This window comes from Eulemur rufifrons, chromosome 19, assembly GCF_041146395.1.
Source record: "Eulemur rufifrons isolate Redbay chromosome 19, OSU_ERuf_1, whole genome shotgun sequence".
Lineage (NCBI taxonomy): Eukaryota > Metazoa > Chordata > Mammalia > Primates > Lemuridae > Eulemur > Eulemur rufifrons.
Genome location: NC_091001.1, coordinates 39,391,641 through 39,408,400, shown reverse-complemented (window position 1 = coordinate 39,408,400; position 16,760 = coordinate 39,391,641).

Below are 16,760 nucleotides of genomic sequence, written 5' to 3'. Positions count from 1 at the left end.
GGCTGGGACTGGTGGGCGCTCTTTGTGTCCAAGGCCTACATCAGGGTGCTCAGGTTGTCCCCTCGTGCTTGCCCCAGGTAGGATCCTTTTCTCACCCCACGCAGCTGTCACATTTCAAAAGGGCTTCATCCTGTTGGTACCTACCTCGTTTGTCTCTTCCTGGCATTGAGGATATTTCCTCAGTGCTGTCTCCTGGAAGGCCCAATTGTACCGTGACCTTCCCTTGCAGGGGACATCATTGAGTAAGTGTGGATGCTAGGAAACTTCTGAGAACTTGGTGACATTCTGGTTAATCTAATAAGTTGAGCAACCACTGTGTGCTGAGCCGTCTTAATGTGTGGTGCTCCTTTGGGGAAATGCACAAGAATTGACTAAAGGGTTGCTTGAAACAGTGCTTGGTGTACTCTAGATGTTCAGGCGGAACAATTAGTAACAGTGCATATGGAAGGGATTTATACTTTTACATGGTTGGCAAAAAACAAACAAACAAAAAATGCTGGGTTTGGACTGCATGGATAAAATTGTGAAGTGAGAGAAGCTGACACCCCATTGTGGTCAGGTCACACTTGAACACAGTGGGATCTCGATCGACTGCAGCCTTGTCACAGGAGAGAGACCCAGCTGGAAAGGGCTCCAAACTAGGTCCAGCAGAGCTTAGTTGAGAGAAGGGGTAACAAAAACAATGAGCAGAAGTAATTATGTAAACCTCTAAAGATCATTCAGCTGATCAATCCATCCTGCTTTTCAGTAAGTAACAACTGGATTTTGTGTGTATTCGCTGTGCACCTGGCACTGTGTGCTAAGGGCTTTTGGGCTTGTCTTCCCGGTCTGTAGAAGAGGACACTCAGCTACCCACTTGTTGACTTGAATTATTTGGAGAGACACCAAATGCAGGAGCCAAGCAGCAGAGCTAGGAAAAGTGGGTTGAGCCCACCAGGGGCAGAACTGGCTTCCAGTGTACAGGGGACAATCAGAGTTGTCCCAGGGGATGAAACAGGCCACGTCAATGGCCAGGCCATGCTCCTTGAGAAGGGCTTTGTTGGGACGTCAGGACCTGATGTCCCTGCAGTACCCTCCAGCATCCGCCTGCCTTGTGGGTTGGGACAAGGTATGTGTGAGGGTGGCAACAGTCCATGCACCATTTGAGAACAGTTCTGAGCTTAGAACATGGCTTTGGTATTCCTTGTAAACATGAATGGACTTTTGAAATGGGAATCCAGGCAGCAGTCTGAAAGGTTTCTCTGGGTGCGGCAGACATGAGCCCGGTGATGGCAGAGGTGGGGACTTTCTTCAGGACCCACAGATGTGTCTGGTGCCCCAGTTAGCTCCCTAACCAGGGCTTCTCTGTGGAAGGCTCATGACACTTGATTCTTCTTTCCAGTGACATGGCCGGCCCCCCGGCGAGCCCTGCAGCACCAGGTTCGGGATTCGGCAGGCCTTCCCCCCACAGGACACGGGCAGGGCCTGCGGGATCCGAGGTCAGGCAGAGGTGTTCGGCCTGGCCCTGGGGAGCTTTCACGTTTAGTCTGCCCTCCCTGTTCCCAGACCCAAGTCTGCCCTAGATTTCCAACCTTACTTAAACATGGAATGCCAGTACATAAAGCAAAGTAAAGAAGTATTGGGATGGGTTTTAAATTCAAATTTATAACATACTTTGAAAGGTCAAGCAATGAGAACAGATCATGCTTTGGTATTGGAGTTTATGGATAATATTTGTCAATGTCAAGATCGAATTTATTTTTTATTTTTAGTTCTCTAATACACAGAGAATTCTGATGCCCACAGGCACAAGATCACAATTTTTAAACAGTTTATCGTGCAAAATAAGAACCTAAAAATTGAATGAAGTCAACAATCTTGAGATACTTTTTAAGGATTCAGAGGTAGCAGAAGCTTAAGATGTGCACAAAAATAAGTCAAACTAGCAACACGAGGTATCATTTTTGTTGGTCTCTCATGTAAGGTGTACATAATGTGCATATTTAAAATTTTTAAATATATTTCACTTAATATATTTCAACATGTAATCAATATTATTTAAAAAATATATGCCAGGTCCCACTAGCTGCATTTTAGGCGCTTCGTAGCCACATGTGACCAGTGGCTCGAGTTTTGCTTTATGTACTTTTATCATGGTTAATCCTCCCTAGTGTCTTTTGAGGTAAATATTGTTTACATTTTATCAAGCTCCTAAAGGTTAAATAATCTGCTGGGGATCAGGATGAGAACTTGGTCTGCTAATGTGTAAAGGCTGGTTTTTCTGTACCCGAGTGCATGTTTAAAACACTAGTTTTCTGAGTCAGAGGCCTGCAGAATTACAGATGCAGTTCCACTGGAAGGTTACCTGGGCCGGGGTGGGATTCTGACCCGTTCATTCACATTTGCATCAGGAAACCTGCACTTTAGAAAATCAGTTCTCCCTGCTCCCCCATTTAAAAAGCCGGGTTCCCTGGCTCTGTTAGAAATGTGAGTCAAAGGCAGAGGACACAATCTGCAAAGCTCAAGGCAGCTGATGTGGCAGCGTCCAAAGCCTAGGGAGTCCTCCTTCCTGCCTGGAGTCAGACGTGGCCCGTTGTAGCACTGAAGGTCTCCCTGCCACGCACTGTCCTTCATCCCTCAAGGCCGTGTGGAAAGGCCATGAGGAAGAGGGATGTCAACTGAGGTTTTTTGCATTCCCTACGAGAAGTTGCATGCTATGGGATGTGTGCCCCGGTGGCCTCTTCTCCTGAGGCAGGTGGGTGTTTTAGACAGAGTGCCCTGTCCTGTGCAGAGGAACCTCTGAATCACCTGACAGGAGCGAGCTTGGGCCCATCCTACTAGGAAGTGAAGTTGCCAGAGACTTCTTGTACTTGGGGGGGAAACCAGATACTGGTTCCAGCTGTTGAGTAGTCTGTAAAGAAAGAATGGGACACAGACTCGTGCGGTAGAAATTGGGAAGTGTAATGGTAGCTTTGTAACTTCGTGTCCTCATGGCATTTTCAGTTATAACCTAGTCACTGACAAGATTCTGAATGTTCCATTCCTGTTGAATCACTCTGTACTGTTGCAAAAATTCAGGATATCTCCTAGGAGTCAAGGTTGGAATCTCCTTATTGTTGAAATACAACCCCATTGTCTTAATTTGTACTCTCCATGCTCTGATACCATTCTAGAGAGCCAGATGCAGGTATTTCCACAACATTGTTTATGTAGAAGCCACCATTGTCATGAGTGGGGAGTAGCATAAGGGAATGCTCATCCTGGAATCTGCCACCAGTAATGGTTATTATCATGTAGGACTAAACCCTTATCCTAGCAACATTCTTCCACTTTCAGATAATCAAGCTCAGCCGAGAGCCTATTTTTGAGCCTATGTAAAACTGAACATGAAGCGTCTGCAAGTGCTTTAATGATTTTTTTGCACTAAATTGGCTATCCATTCAATAAATATGAAGTATTTATGAGTGTATGAGCCACTGTGTTACATGCTGAGGTTATTGTAAAAAGTTAGGGGAGAAGATCTGATTTTAGCTCAGATACCAAAAGGAAGTTCACTTTAAGGAATGAAAAAGACATAGTGCATAGAGAGCCCTGAGGAACACTGAGACAATTGCAGCACAGGGCTCAGGTAAGAGAGAGACCAACTGCAAGGTTGCATAGCCTTTCAAATGGTGAACATTTAAGTCTTAGATTTGTGCTTTCAAATCTTGACCATGCATCAGAACCCCTAGAGGGCTTGTTTAAACAGATAGCTGGGCTTCACCCCAGAATTTCTGACTTTAAAGGTCTGAGGTCAAACCAGAGAACTTGCATTTCTAACAAATTTCCAGGTGGAGCTAACGCTGTTGGTTTGGGGATTGCACTTTGAGAACCACTGTTCCATAAAAATTGCTAGTAAAAATAAGAAAATTAAGGACATTGGAAAATGCATTAAGATAAGCATAACGATACGAGGCAAGTTCAAGAGATAGAAACAGAGACAACTCCCAGAGGGGAGAATTCGGGCCAGAGGCTGTCACTTGCCCTAACTTCCAAAACCTCATTAGAAAATCCTTTAATAAGGGGAATCAGAGACTGACACCTGACTCTCTGGTCTATCCTTGTGGCATATTTTGTATATGCACATTTATTAATATAATGTGTGTTTTGCTTTTGCTGCTGGGGCAGATACTTGAACGGTTCATATCGGTTCTTCCCGTGCAAGACAGCCAGCCTTTGCTGCCCACTTCCCTCATGGTGATAGTGATGGGTTTTGCATTTCAGGGACAAAACAAGTTGCCAGGTGCCTGGGAGACAACTTCACTGCCAAGACTTCTATTTAAGAGTCCAGAGCTTTCTAGAGGTAATTAAGATTAAATGAAGTCATAAGGGTGGCCCCCGATCGAATAGGACTGATGTCTTTATAAGACAAGGAAGAGACACCAGGGTCGCGCATGTGCGTAGGAAAGGCCATGTGAGGACATGGCGAGAAGGCAGCTGCCTACGAGCCAAGGAGAGAGGCCTCAGGTGAAACCAAGCCTGCAGGCACCTTGATCTTGGACTTCAGCTTCCAGAACTGTGAGAAAATGAATTTCTGTTGTTTAAGCCACGTAGACTGTGGCATTAAATATCTTGTTATGGTGGCCCGAACAGAATTACCCAGGGTCTAACCAAGGTGAGAACCCGAGCTTCCTGAAGCTGGTGATGAAGATGGCTTGAGAAGGGGGTTCTGCCGGTGGAGACTTGTCCGGCTCATCATCCAGCAGGTGACAGGACCTCTAAAGAGGTGAAGTGTCCTGGGAAATGAGCGTCACAGGAGACTGACCCATAGGCTAGAGCGAGTGCTTCCGCGGACCAAACACTCCAGTCCTGTCTCCTGTTTCCTGATGATTCATAAGCCCCAAAGGTTCTGGCACAATCCTACAGAGAAGAGGCCATCCCCCAAACACTGTAGGTTGAATGTCTCAACATTATAACCAGTGGGGGCTTGGAGCAGACTGGATCTGATTTCTTAAAAATAATGTGCCACTTCTTGCCCTGAAGTTGTGAAGCAAATTCATGTCTACTACCCAATGTAGAAGTAAATAATAGGCTGAGCTTATAATACTTTTTAAAACTTTGTATTGTGGAAAAATTTTAATATATACAACATAATAGAAAGAGTGGACCCCTATATATATCCTTCAACTTGCTTCAACTATTACCAACTTATGGCCATCTTTGTGATCTATTCTCCCACCCCACTGAACTCATGGATTATTTTGAAACTGTCCCCAGACATCACAGCATTGCATCCATAATACATGAGTGTCCATTTCTAAATCCACTACCACTATCACACCTAAAAAAACTAACAGAAATTCCTTAATTTCATCAAATATTCATTCGTTATTCAAATGTCCCTGTCTCCTAAGTGTTTTTTTTTAACAATATGTTTGAATCAAGATCTAAATAAGTTTAACACACTGTAATTGGTTGATACATCCCTCTTTTTTTTTTTTTTTTAAGTCAGGATGGTCCCAGATTTGGCCAGAAGCAGCCTCTTCAGCTGGCTCCTGAGTGTTTTTGCCACGACAGCAGTAGGCTTTGAAGGTTCTTTTGTTTTCTGGTATGAGAAGTACCAGGATCATTTGTTCATTTCCCACTCATTGTAGCCCTAGAATCAGCCATTTCCCTGCAACTTGGGGTTTGTTTTTTCATGGGAAATTGTATTTTGTGACCACAATGTGGTGCTGGAGTTGCTCAATGCTACAAAGTTGGTCATTTTTCTCAGTCTTTTCAATGTAAAGAGGATTTTTTTTTTAATGGTAGAAAATTCATCATGAATTTATACTGAAATTCAGGATGATGGAATTTTTCTTTAACCTCTTACAATCTCATAATCTGGATCATCTATATCTCCTTTCTCCCATCCTAAAGGTCACCGTTTAGCAATTTAAGGTTTGTGTTGGAGTGAGGTTTGTTTTGTGGGTTTTTTTTCTTTTGTCCTTAGGGTGGTTATTCTACCAGCTTGGTGTTTCATTTTGCTTTAGATTTCTAGAGATGCCTTTTTAAATTTAACTTTGTTTTATAATTATATAAAATATTACCTTGTTCTGAAGTCAAATCTACAAAACATCTAGTCAGAAAATTCAGGCTTCCCTCCCTCCAGCAGTGTCCTCCCTACCTTTGTAACTATTTTTATTAGTTCTTTGTTTATCCTTCCATTTTAAAAAATATAAACAAATATGTTTGCATATGTACTTGCTGACCTCGTGGTTAAAATATGAATCATGGTTTGTGCAATTAAAAAACCATGGTGTATCAGAGTGGCACTTTTTTCCTAGAATTCTTCAGTGCCTTCAGGAAAGGGTTTCTTCATCTTATCTTCCAAATCTTCCAGCCTTTCACTGATATCACCTATAAAATGCCATTTATTTTTCTTTGCAACATCCCTTGTAGACCACTTCAGCTTCCTGCTCTAGCCTGGATCGGTTGCTATCTAGGACTGCTGGCCAGATCTCATTCTGAGACTTTCCTTCACTGATCACTACTCCTTCCCCTACCTGGGTTAGATTTGAAATGCTTTCTGGATTTCACTTCCTTCTCTTTTTTGTTTTCCTTCCTTATTTTCTTGAAGCACATCCTTGAGTAACTTCCTCAGAAAGGGTTATGTGGTTTCAGAAGAGCTGGAGTATTAAAAAAAATAAAAATAATTTTTTTAAAGGGTTATGTGGGAGGAAAACGTTAGGTCCTCTCTTTCTGAAAATATCTACATTCATTCCATCTCATAACTGATAGTTTGCCTGGGATTAGGGACTTAAGATAGTAACATAAGTTTCCCTCAGAATTGTGAAGCTATTGTTTCACTGTCTTCTATACTTTGATTGTTGCTGATATGAGGACTTGAATCAGAATGACTCTCATTGCTTGGTACTTGGAAGTTTCCCCCTCTGAAAGCATCTGGTATTTTTCTTTTGTCTTTGGTTTTCTGAATGCTTTCATTTCATTTTGGATTCATTTAGTGGAATTTTTTTTTCAATTATCCTAGTTGACATTTAATAGCTGCTTTTAATCTGAACTCTGGTGATCTAATATTTTGTTCACTCCTTTCACTAACTTTGACATTGTAGGATCCCCTATTAGTTGGATATTCTACCTGGTGGGTTGGCTGTGTCTCATTTTTTTCTTTATCTTTTTCATTAAAGTTTATGACATGGTCTTTCTGCTTATTAACTGAAAAATCTTGACTTTGACTTTCAGCCTGTTTACTGATTTGTTTTTTGATTTTGGCAATCATATTTTTATTTTTTTAAGTTCATGTAAAGGCATCAGGTGATAATAGAATCACATGTTCCAGACCAATGAGAGCAATTAGAAATGCTGTTAACACACACACACACACACACACACACACCTTATTCGAACGCATTGGAGAGCTATTCATGCTAATAGGACTTAAAGGGCCATGTTGCTAGAGAGGACACGCACAGAAGTGAGCCAATATTCTGTAGTGCTTTTGCCCTTGAGAGGTTTGCTAAAATTAGCAGAAAATAGCAGCTAATAGGCTGGGAACTTCAGCCTTCAGCAGTCTCATAGTACCTGTGGAGACAAAATGTAGATGTCAGGGCTACCAGGGAAGCCAAGACTTAAAAGTCTAAGAGCTCAGGCAAAGAGAAGCCAATTGAAGTGAACCAAAGCTTTGCCGCACTTTTTTCCTCAGACAATTGCTGATGCATAAGCAGCGTGGACTTAAGAAGCTGTGGAATGAGGCCTCGAGGTTTTGGTAGTCTCATAAGTCTGGGGAAGCAAAACTTTTAGTTAGTAGCCCACTAAGAGGGAGAGCTGTGGTGAACACCCCAGGCTTCCTATTAGTATCATGAATGGGGTGCACCCTAGGATTGAGGGCAAACCAGCAAAAGACTAGCCCACTCCCCAAATTAAAACCCAACTTTGAATCCACTCAATCTCAGGCTGGGTAAGGTGATCCAACCGTACCCTAACTGCCTGCCAGAAGGCAAAATAGGTTCTCTGTGGAAGAAGATAACATTAGTGAACCTCAAGTTTTGTCTATAGTTTTTCATATGCAATGTCCAGCATGCAATAAAATATCAGGCATCCCAGGAAATGTCAAAAATAAGCCAGTACAAAAATACAGAAAAAGACCTGCAAATGATGCAGATATTGGAGTTACATTGGAGTTAATAAAATGTTTAAAAAACCCCGAAAAGTTTGAAAATTTCTGCAGAGAACTGAAATCAATGAAATAGAATCAACTGGAAATTTAATAATAGAAACTACTGTTACAAACTTCATGGATGTGAAAAGACAACCCACAGAATGGAAGGAAATATTTGCAAATCATTTATCTGATAAGGGGTTATTATCCAGACTATACAAAGAACTTTTATAACTCAACTGCAGAAAACAAACAACCTGACTAAAAGGTGGGCCATGGACTTGAATAGATATTTCTGCGAATAAGCTACACAAATGGCCAAAAAGCACAGGAAAAGATGTTTGACATCACTAATCATTATGGAAATGAAAGTCAAAGCCACAATGAAATACCAGTTTGCACTCAACAGGATGGCTGTTATTAAAACAAACATAACAAAATAACACATTTTGGCAAGGATATGGAGAAATTAGAACACTTGTGCCCTGTTGGTGGGAATGTGAAACAGTTCAGCCACTAAAGAAAACAGTGTGGTGGTTCTTTTAAATATTCAGCACATAATTAGCATGTGATCCAGCAATTCCACTTCTGGGTATGTACCCAAAAGGACCGAAAGCAAGATCTCAAAGAGGTATTATACACCCATCTTCATGGAAGCATTATTCACAATAGCCAAAAGGCAGAAGCAACCCAAGTGTCCATCAACAGATGAATGAATAAACAAAATGTAGCATATCCATACTATGGAATATTATTCAGCCTTAAAAAGGAAGGAACTTCTGGCACATGTTACAACATGGATGAATCTTAAGGACATTATAATAAGTTAAATAAGCCAGTTACAAAAAGATAACTAATGTATGATTTCACTTATACCGAATGTAGTCAAATTCGTAGAGGCAGAAAAGTAGAGAGATGGCTGTCAGGAGCTGGGGGAGGAGAGAATGGAGAGTTAGTTGTCTAATAGCTACAGAGTTTCAGTTTTAGAACATGAAAGGAGTTCTGGAGGTTTTTTGCACAACACTTAACACTATTGAACAATTAAAAATGTTTAAGATTATAAATTATAGATAAAAATGTTTTTTTATTTTAAAAATAAAGTAGCTACAAATAAAAAATTTAAAAAGCCAACCCCACAGATGGGGTTAACAGCAGGTTAGATATAGCAAAACAGAGGGTTAGTGAGCTGGAAGATAGGTCAATAGAAAATATCCAGAATGAATCACAGAAATAAAGAGTGGAAAATACAGAAAATAGCATAAAAGACATATAGGACATGGTCCAAAAATCTAACGTTTGTGAAAACTGAAGTCCCAGAAGAAAAGGAAAATGTAAATGGGGCAGAAGCTATATTTGAAGAGATTTCAGGTAATGATTTTTCTAAATTAATAAAAGACATTAAGCAACAAATTCAAGAAGTTCTTTTTTTTTTTTTTTTTTTTTGAGACAGAGTCTCACTCTGTTGCCCGGGCTAGAGTGAGTGCCGTGGCGTCAGCCTAGCTCACAGCAACCTCAAACTCCTGGGCTCAAGCGATCCTCCTGCCTCAGCCTCCCGAGTAGCTGGGACTACAGGCATGCACCACCATGCCCGGCTAATTTTTTGTATATATATATTTTAGTTGTCCATATAATTTCTTTCTATTTTTTTAGTAGAGACGGGGTCTCACTCTTGCTCAGGCTGGTCTCGAACTCCTGACCTCGAGCGATCCACCCGCCTCGGCCTCCCAAAGTGCTAGGATTACAGGCGTGAGCCACCGCGCCCGGCCCAAGAAGTTCTTTAATCTCCAAGTAGGAGGATAAACAAGGAAGAACACATTGGAACATCATTTTAAAAACCTGCTGGAAATCAGATAAAGAGAAAAATCTTAAAAGTAGCTAGAAGAAAAAGATAAATTATAGCGTATCCTCGGTATCCACTGATTCCACATTTGTGAAGTTGCCTACGTGCTAAAATGTATTTGTAACTTAGAAATCAGTACTTGTGGTGCTTTCACAGTCATTCACAGACATGTACAAAGCAGTAAAAAAATTTGAGTTGCCTGACACCCCTGAACCCCTTGCGGCCATTGTTCTTTTTACTGTATACAGTTTTGCCTTTTCCAGAATGTCATAGACTTGAAATCATACAAGTTGTAGTCTTTTCAGAGTGGCTTCCTTTTCTTAGCAATTTCAGGTTCCTCCATGTCTTTTTGTGGCTTGATAGCTGATTTCTTCTCATCTGTAGTCAGATACATTATCCATTATGTCACTGGCCCCTCACAGCTCATTTCTTTTTATTGATGAGTAATACTCCATTGTATAAATGTACCACCAATTGTTTATCCATTCCTCTCTTGAAGGACAATTGGATTGTTTCCAGTTTTTTGCAATTATGAATAAAGCAGCTATGAACATTTGTGTGCAGATTTTTGTATGGACATATGTTTTCAACTCATTTAAGTAAATACGAAGGAGTGTGATTCCCGAATTGTATGGTAAGAGTGTGTTTAGTTTTATTAAAAAAAGAAAAAGAAAAAAAAAAAACCCCATCTAACTATTTTCCAAAGTGGGGACACCATTTTGCATTCTCACCGAGTGAAAATTCCTGTTTCTCCACATCCTCATCAGCATTTGGTCTTGTCAAAGTTTTGGATTTTAGCCATTTTAATAGAGGTGTAGTAGTATCTCATTGTTGTTAATACTATTATGCTTTTAATTTGGGGTTCCACATATTTATTTTTTGTATATGGAAATGTGATTAATAATTGTGTGTTTATCTTGTGACCTGCAACCTTTCTTTCTTTCTTTTTTTTTTTTTAATCTTGAAACCTGTCTGAACTCACTACTTCCAGGAAGTTTTAGTGTAGATTCATTGTGGTTTCTATGTAGACCACTGTGCCATCTGCGAATAGGGACAGTTGTATTTGTTCCTTTTGAATATGTATGCCTTTTATTTCTTTTTACAGCCTTATTGCAGAGGTTATAATTTTACTACTATGTTGAATGTTGAATAAGAGAAGTGAGAGTGGATATCCTGCCTTACGCCAAATCTTAGGGGAAAGCATTCAGCCTTTCACTATTAAGTGTGATACTGTTAGTAGTGTTTTTTGTAGATATTCTTCATCAAGTTTAATTAGTTTTTCTCTATTTCTATCTTACGGAAAATTTTTATCACAAGTGGGTATTGCTAAAACAATGTTTAGAGAAAAAAATTATATAATATTAATGCTTATATTAGAAAAAAATTTCCTCCACTCAGTTGAACTAGAAATATTACAGCAAATTAAACTCAATGCATGCAAAAGGAAAGAAATAATGATAGAAACAGAAATCAGTGAAATGCAAAACAGCAAAAGAATAGGAACAAATAAACAGCTGGTTTCTTGGGAAAAAATTAATAAAATTTATAGACTTCTAGCTGCACTGACGAAGAAAAAAAGAGAGAAGACACAAATTACCAGTATCAAGAAATGGAGAGGCAGTATCACTACAGACCTATGGACATTAGAAGCATAATAAGGGAGTCCTAGAACCTAAATATATGACCATAAATTTTACAACTTAGATGAGGTGGACCAATTTTTTGAAAGACAAAAACTACCAGTATGCAGGAAGGAATATAACCCGAATTGTCTTATATCCACTAAATAAATTGAATTTTTAGTTAAAAACCTTCCCACAAACCAGAACAACTACTAAGAAAACTATACAAAGCAATGCCCTCAAAACACTATAAATAAGTCAAGAAAGATAGAATCCTAAAAAAAAAAAAAAAACCAGAAACATGTAACCCACATAACGACAAAAGAGAAACAGAAATCAGAAACAGGGAACACAAACACCGAGTAATAAAATGGCAAACAAAAGCCCTAACATCAATGACTACCTAACATATAAATCATCTTGTTGCACCAATTAAAAGATAGGGATTGGTAGAGTGAATAAAAAACCATGACTCAACTACAGTTGACCCTTGAACAACACAAGTTTAAACTGGGTGGGTCCACATGTATATGGACTTTTTTTCAATAAAACTTACACCAAATATCCCCTCTCTCCTGCTTTTGCTTCCATCACCTTCACCTATTCTATCTCTCCCATTTTCTTCTCTGTAGCTTACCTTATTGTAAGAATACAGCATATACTACACATAGCATAGAAAATATGTGTTCATCAACTGTGTAGTTTATCAGTAAGGCTTTGATCAACAGCTATTAGAAGTTACAATAAGTTTTGGGGGAGTCAAACATTATATGTGATTTTCAACTGTGTAGGGCTTGGTGTCCTTAACCCATACGTTGTTCAAGGGTCAACTGTATATGCTGTTTTAAAGAACACTTTAAATGCAATGAAAATGGCAGGTTGAAAGTAAAAGAATGGAAAATTTTATACATGCAAAAATTAATCAAAATAAGAAATTAATCAAAATAAAGGACTAATTATGTTAGTATCAGATAAAATAGGCTTCAGAGCAGAATTACTAGGGACAAAGATTAAGCACATTTCATAATGATACATGGATCTAACCACCCGGAAGACAAATGATCCTAATTGTGTATATGCACTGAAAATCTAGAGCCTCAAAATACTTCAAGCAAAATACTAGAGCTAAGAAAAGTAGAGAAATAGACAAATTCACAATTATAGTTGGGAATTTCAATACTGCCCTATCTCAGAAATTGATATAACTAATACCAATTAGTTAATCAAGAAGGATATAGAATAACTAAACATTAGTCAATAAGATCTAATCAATATGTATAGAACACTCCAGCCAATAACAGCTGAACACACAATCTTATCAAATGCCCATGAAACATTCACCAAGATAGATAATATCCTGGACTGTAAAATTAATTTCAACAAATTTAAAAGAAATCATACAGAATATGTTTTCTGAACATGATAAAAATCAAACTAGAATCAATAACAGAAAAGAATAGAAAAATCTCAAAACATTTGGAAATTAAACAAAACACTTCTAAATAATCTAGCAGTCAAAGATGGAGTCCCACAGAAAATTTTTTAAAAATACATTGGGCAAAATCAAAATGAACATACAAAACATCTAAACATGTGGAGCACAGTTAATGCAGTGCTGGTTGAGAAACCCGTAGCACTAAATGCTTACATTGATAGGGAAGAAAGATTTCAAATCAATGGTCTAAGTTGCTACCTCAAGAAACTATAAATAGAAGAATAAAGTAAACCCAAAGCAAGCAGAAGAAAGAGAATAATAAAAATACAACAAGAAATCAATGACATTGAAAACAGGAAAACAATAGGGAAAATCAATGCAATAAAACTGGTGCTTTGAAAAAATCAATAAGATTGGCATGTCTTTAGCAAAACTGACAAAAAAAGATAACACAAGTTACCAATATCAAAAATAAACAGGGTGGTGTGCACCCGTGTCCCAGCTACTTGGGAGGCTCAGGCAGGAAGATCGCTTGAGCCCAGGAGTTTGAGATTGCTGTGAGCTGTGATGACTCCACTGCACTCTAGCCTGGGAAACAGAGGGAGATCCTATGTCATAAATAATAAATGGATATCACTATAGATCAAGCAGCGAGTAACATGATGAGAATACTAAGAAAAACTCTACATGTATTAGTTCAACATTTTAGGTAAAGTGGACCAGTTCCTGAAAAACACAAATTCATAAAATCTCACCAAGTAGGGAATAGATCATTTGAATAGCCTTATAACTAATAATTAAATTGGATTCATCATTAAAAAATTCCTAGAACTAATAAATGAGATCAAGGTCACAGCATATAGGATCAACCCACAAAAGTCAAATGTATCTCCATATACTGGCAATGAACATATGGAATCCAAAATAAAAGCAATACCATCTATAGTCTCCCCCCCCAAAATAGAAATATTTAGGTACAAATCTGATAATTCCTGTAGAGAATTTGTATGCTGAAAACTATCAAGTGCTAATGAATGAAATCAAGAAGGTCTAAGTAAATGGAGAAATATACCATGTTTATGAGTTAGAGAGCATCAGGATAGTAAAAATGTCAGTTCTCCTCAAATTTACTTATTGGTTTAATGCATTGTATCAAAATCTCAAGATGTTTTTGTAGATATAAACAAGCTTATTATAAAATGTATATGGAAAGGCAAAGGACCTAGAACAGGTAAAAACAGTTTTGGGGAAAAAAGTATAAAGTGGAAAATATCACTCTACTTAATTTTAAGAGCTTGTATACAGCTATAGTCATCAGGACAGTGTGGTGTCGACAGAGGAACATATCAGTGGAACAGGATATAGAACCTAGAAATCGAATCACACAGTTATAATCGTCCAACCTATTTCTGACAAATGTGCAAAAACAATGCAATGGAGGAAAAATAGCCTTTTTCAATGAATGGTGCTAGAGAAACTGGACATTCATAGGGCAAAACAAACTCAACCATGTTACTTATACAAAATTTAACTTAAAATGTTTTGTGAATGTGTATGTTAAACATAATATAATAACACTTTTAGAAGAAAACATGGGTGAAAATCTGGGAGCTAAGGCTAGAAGAAGAGCTCTTAGGTATAACACCAAATGCATGATCTATTAAAAAAAATTGAAAAATTGAACTTCATCAACACTAAAAACTTTTGCTCTTCAAGGGACCTTCTTAAGGAGAATATAAGCTTCAGAATGGGAGATAATATTTGCAAACCATATATCAGACACAAACTCATATCTAGAATACATAAAAGAATAGTAAAACACCTATCTTCCAATTAGAAAATGGGCAAAAGACATGAAGAGTCATTTCACCAAAGAAGATAAATGGATGGCAAATAAGCACATGAAATGACAGACAACATCTTTAGCCATTCGGAAACACAAATTAAAACCACAATGAGATAGCGCTACACATCTGTTAGGACTACAATACAAAATACTGACAATATCAAGTGCTAGAGAGAATATGGAGACCTTGATCTCTCATATATTCCTGGTAGGAATGTGAAGTGGCTATAGCCGCTCTGGAAAATAGTTTGGCAATTTCTTAAGAGAACATGCATACGTAAAAAAAACCCATATGTGAATGTTCATAGGAGATTTATAATAGCCCCAAATAGGAAACAACCTGAATGTCTTTCAGGGGGTGAACTGTTGAACTGTGGTACGTACCATGAAGTGCTCGTCAGCAATGAAAAGGAAGACTTTATTGACGCATCCAAAAGCCTGTGTGGATCTCAGGGACATTATGCCAAGCAAAAGAAAGCTAGTCTCAAAAGATCACATACTGTATGATTCCATTTATCTAACAATTTTGAAATGACAAAATTCTATAACTAGAAATCAGAACAATGTGTGCCAGGGTCTTGAGGGATGTGGGTGGGACCATAAAGGAGCCTGAGAGGCATCTGTATGGTGCTGGCACAGTTCTTGTTTGTTGATTGCAGTGGTGGTTCCACGAATCTACACATGTAGCAAAATTCACAGAACTATACACACACACCCCACACACAAGTAAGTGCATGTGCAACTATGAAATCTCTGTAAATTTTGTTCATTGTACCAATGTCACTTTCCCGGCTTGGTATTGTATTATAATTAGGTGAGGTGTTACCAATTTAAAAAACTGGCTTGATGGGTACACGGGACCCCCTCTACTATTTTTGCAACCTCCTGTGAATCTATAATTATTTCAAAATAGAAAGTAGTTAAAAATAAATTATATTTCTATTCAGCAGCAAAAATTCCAAACTAAAAAATGTATACTATTTACAACAGCTTAAAAAAATCAAAGTTGTAGGAGTAATTCTGATGAAAAACATGAAAGTCCTCTACGTAGAAAACTTCTAAAGAATTTAAAGAAGAACTAAACAAATATAGGAATATGCTACGTTTATTGACTGGAAAATTTAAAAAGATGTCAGTTTACTCCAAATTGATCTATTTTATATGGATTTAATGGAATCCCAATAAAAATCCCAGCAGGCTTTTTTTTTTTTTTTTTTGCAAGTGACAAACTGACTCTAAAATGTACACTGAGATGCAGATAGGAACATTCAAGATAACAATCAAGAAGAGCTGGAGTATTTCCCCTCCATATATCAAGACTTACTATAAAGTGACACCGTGATATTTTTGCAAGAAAAGGCAATTAGATTAAAGACGTAAAATAAAGGTCAGAAATAAACTCAAACATGCACGGACACTTAAATTTATGACAAAGGCCCAGAGCAGTGGGGAAGAGAGTTCTTTTCAGTAACTGGAACTCGGTCACTTTTATATCCATATGTGAGAAAACGTTCACCCCTACCGCACATGGTACACAAAATTAATGTTGTTCTACATGTGAGAGGTAAAACAGTAACAGCCCTAAATTGTAATATAAAAGAATGTATTTTGAGTTTGGAACAGGTAAAGATTTCTTCAACAAGATACAAAAAGCATTATATAATGTTTCCTTTAGCTCATTACAGGTTTTTATGTATTTTTCATAGTGTCCTCTTCTTGTTTTATGGATGTAATATCTTCTCCACGGTGATATAAATTAGACACTTTAACTCATGTTTCGTGATTTTTCCAGGTTCGCTTTTTTGTTTGTTTATTTTTTCACACTCCTGGTGTCCACGTTTGTCTGACGATTATAGATTTTCCTGGGATGGCTCCTAGGTGGCTGGTGTACGTTTCCTCTG